The following is a 4,737-nucleotide window of genomic DNA, read 5'->3' as shown; positions in this document are numbered from 1 at the left end:
ACTTTGGGTTATAATCTGATACTACTTTATTTTGTTGCTCAAATTGTTCATTGTTGGCCATTGGGAACTCTTTTAATTGATTTCTGTATTTCTTTGACATACCCCTATCATTGCGGGTTTTTTTTTTTTTTTTTAGGGCACTTACTTCTTGATTCTACAAAATGCTCCAGGCTTATCTCATCTATTTCCTATCCCCGCCCTTGAATCAGCTCTCTTCCAAAAAAATGCTTTTTCTTTTGTTTGGAGAATAGTGTTAGAAACCAAGATCTTGGCACTACGTTCTACAGGAGTTTTTATTGTTATTAGTTTATGTGTTTGCTCATAGGATATTGGTAATATTTCCTCTGGTGGTCACCATATGTAACTTTTGGCAAATTACCTGAAAACTGGGAATAATTCCTACTTCATAGAAAGTCACTAGCACAGTGCATGGTATAAAAACAAAGCAAGCTATAGCTCTATATGATATTACTATCAATTGACTAGAAGTGAAGCAAATAATAGTAAGTTTGTTTTTCAAAGTTTATTTTAATTTTCTAGAAGATTTGTTTTTGCTTTGATGTATTTTCATTACCTATTCGGGGGTGCCTGTGTGGCTCAGTTGGTTAAACATTGGCCTTCAGCTCAGGTCATAATTCCAGGGTCCTGGGATAGAGGCCCGCATTGGGCTCCCTGCTCAACGAGGAGCCCACTTCTCCCTCTGCCTGCCACTCCCCCTGCTTGTGTGTTCTCTCTCTCTCTCCCCCTCTCCCTCTCTGGCAAATAAATGAATAAATAAATAAAATCTTTGGTGTATTTTAATTGCCTATTCAAATAGACAAGTTAGAGGCTTCAACTCTAGGCCTAGTTCTGTTATTAGAAAGAATTTAGTCAAATCATCTAATGCCCCTTTTTCTATAATGGATGTAATACTGTTTGCTTAATCTAATGCCACAGGGTTAATCTGTAGGTAAATCAATGTTTATACAAATGTATAGGTGGCAGTATTACTATCCTTTTGGTCAGCATTATTAGCCTCTGACTCTTGTTGCTCTCTCACTTCACTTTCTTCCCATTCCTCCAAAAAGTATTAATGATGCCATCTTGAATCTTTCCCTTAATATAAATTTGAATGATACCAGGTTTTCAAAAACTAGTACCTAAATTCAGATGTAGCAATTGCTTTCAAATTTTATTACAATGAATCCAAATTAGGCAACTATTTTAGATGCTTAAAATTTAATTAAAATTTTTCTAATTTGCCCACAGATAGCATTTTAAGCTGATGAGCCTTCTTGCTTCCTTCTTGAGAAACTTTAATTAAACCAAGTATAACTAAGCCCACTGAGTTGCCAGGTCATAATGAATATGGAAAGACAGCTGTTTGGCACAGCAAGGGATGACAGGAAAGTGTAGCATCTCAAAAATTCCCCCATATCAAATTACTGATGCAAAACAGTTGACTATGATCCTAAGAGGCAAGACCATCAACTGTCTAGACATGATCAGATATTAAAGTCGATGGGTTTTGCAGTCTGATCATCTTGTTTTCTTTTACCAAGGTAAAGGCAAGGCACCTTACCATGCCTGATAAACTACAGGCAGTATCAGTATGACCACATGAGTGAAGTTGGGCTCCTTAGAATGCAGCAACCTTAAAAGATCAATGTAATTTTTTACTGGCCTGTGTTGGGGAGCATGGGTAAGGAAGAGTATTTATCTCTAAATCCTTTGTGCCTCACTTCCTCTCAGATACCAGTTATATCCCATGCGAAAACCCACTCTAACTGATCTTAAGACTTAATGGCAACATGTTGAAAAGGAGAATTGAACTAGGTTCCCATGCTTGATGTGTTGAAAGTCATTGTTATCTCACTATTTACTTTTATAAACAGAAAAAAATCAAGTTTAACTATCTGTCGGCACTCCCTAATTATTTTTTGTGATTGGTATAAAACCTACCTGCAGGTCAGCAAAATGGTTAATAAAATATTTCCTGTGCATCGTGTAATCTCTTATAACTTCAGTATATCTGAATTCTAAAAAGCCAAATATATTCATAATCCTGTGACGATGTGGTCTTATTTATCGATGAATGTTTATTTTGGATTTGCCATTTTAACAGATTTGTCAATTTCTATTTCTTCCCAGTCTCCTACCTACCTTTTTTTTTTTTTTTTAGTTGATAGTGGACTCCTCTACGGGCATGAACTTGAAGGGTAAATTAATAACGAGGCTGTGTGGGGAGAGAGCCTTAAAAATCCACATAGACGTGTTACCTGGAGATGAAGGTAGATTTGAGAAGAGGATGGAAAAGAGGTTTTTTGGCACTGCTTGTAAGTATTGTGCTTGATTTACATCTTGCTGCCAATAGCACGAAAGAAAGGAAGAATTTGAGAGTTTCTGAGAAGATTAGCCAACTCCCTCAAAAATGTTAAGGCTAGACGTTCCATTGCCTGCTCCATCAGGAATGCATTGTTTTGGAGTACCTGGGTAGCTCAGTCGTTAAGCGTCTGCCTTCAGCTCGGGTCATGGTCCCAGGGTCCTGGGATTGAGTCCCTACTCAGCGGGGAATCTGCTTCTCCCTCTCCCACTCCCCCTGCTTTTGTTCCCTCTCTTGCTGTGTCTCTCTCTGTCAAATAAATAAATAAAATCTTTAAAAAAAAAAAGGAATGCACTGATTTCTTCATGTGGGCTTCTGAAGGATCATTAAGGGTCATCAGAGACACTGGGTAGACAATGGAGCAAGGAGCAACAAAGCAGTGCATTCTAGTGCAAGTTACTTTAAAAGGCAAATAGAGAAGACAGAAAGTACAGGGAATTCATCCTTGCAGTCCATCTGAAATTAAATATCCCTTCCTCTCTGACTCCCATTTTAGCAGAGAAAGCGACATGGGTGGCCACTCTATGCTTATGCCTAATGAAGTTGTAGGTAATAATAAAAATCTACCTCGGAAAGTCAGAAGAATTCTTAACTATCATTCAACCAAGTCATCATGTCTGGTCCTTTCCTTTCATGGAATAGCAAAGGGACTATGGTGTCCAAACAATATTTCAGCCAAGCCACGTTCTATAACAAGCCCGTTTTAAGTGATAAAGTCTCAATTCAAACACACATTTTAAAATGTACTGGCATATCTATATTTCCTCAAAAAGAATATACATTTGGAATATATAAAGAGCTCCTACAAATCAATAAGAAAAAGAGAGATAACACAATAGAAAAGTGGGCAAAAGATTTGAACACTTCATCAGAGAAGATATCAAGATGGTCAATAAACATAAATTAAAGGTGCCCAACTTCATGAGGCATCTGGGAAATATAAGTTAAAACCACAATGCAGTATTACACCACCCTAATAGAATAATAAAAATGAGTAAGATGGAAAATGCTCAGTGCTGACAAGAAAGTGGAGTAATCAGAACTCTCACACATTGCTAGAAGAACATCCATTTAGGACAACCATTTGGCAGTTTCTAATAAAGCTTAACATATGCATTTCCTATAAGCCAGTGGTTTCATTGCAAGGTACATTCGCAGTAGAAATGTGTGCAAATGTTCACTGAAAGTCATGTTCAAAGATATTCATGGCATCACTATTCATGATAGACAAAAAACTGGAAATGGTGGTTGGGGGTGGGAGGGATGGGGTGGCTGGGTGATAGACATTGGGGAGGGTATGTGCTACGGTGAGCGCTGTGAATTGTGCAAGACTGTTGAATCACAGATCTGTACTTCTGAAACAAATAACGCAACATATTTTAAGAAAAAAGAAAAAGAAGAAGATAACAGGAGAGGAAGAAAAGGGGAGTATGTCAGAGGGGGAGACGAACCATGAGAGATGATGGACTCTGAAAAACAAACTGAGGGTTCTAGAGGGGAGGGGGTAGGGGGATGGGTTAGCCTGGTGATGGGTATTGAGGAGGGCACGTTCTGCATGGAGCACTGGGTGTTATGAACAAACAATGAATCATGGAACACTGCACCAAAAACTAATGATGTAATATATGGTGATTAACATAACAATAAAAAATTAAAAAAAAAAACTGGAAATGTCCATCAACCACAGACTGGGTAAATAAGTTGTGTTAATATTCACACAATTGAGAATTATACAGCAATGCAAATGAATAATCTAAATCTACACGCAACAGCATGGAGAAATCTCATTAGCAGAATGTTGGATAAAAGAAGGCAGATGAAAAAGAATACATAGTATCTGATTACATTTGTACAAAGCACTAAAAGGAAAAACTATATATGCTGTCAAAATTCAAGATAGCAATTACCTCTGGGGACTAGTTGAAAGTAGGCAAGAGTCAGCGGGTTGGGAGAGCTGTGAACTTTGGTTTCTTGATCTTGCTCCTGGTTACATGGTTGTGTCCATTTCTTTAAAAATTCATCAATCTGTACACTTATGATTTATGAATATATATAATACAACAATTGGCTCTTTTTATTGAGGTATAATTGACATGTATCATTATATTATTTTCAGGTGTACAACATAATGATTTGATATGTGTATATATTGTGAAATGACCACCACATCCATTACCCTACAGAGTTACAGAATTTTTTTCTTGTGACAAGAACTTTTGAGATCTACTCTTTTAGCAACATTTTTTTTAAGATTTTATTTATTTATTTGACAGAGAGAGACACAGTAAGAGATGGAACACAAGCAGGAGGATTGGGAGAAGGAAAAGCAGGCCTCCCACTGAGCAGGGAGCCCAATACAGGGTTCGATCCCAGCA

This window comes from Zalophus californianus, chromosome 1 (genome assembly GCF_009762305.2).
Source record: "Zalophus californianus isolate mZalCal1 chromosome 1, mZalCal1.pri.v2, whole genome shotgun sequence".
NCBI classification, from domain to species: domain Eukaryota; kingdom Metazoa; phylum Chordata; class Mammalia; order Carnivora; family Otariidae; genus Zalophus; species Zalophus californianus.
Note: the sequence above shows the minus strand (reverse complement) of the source record.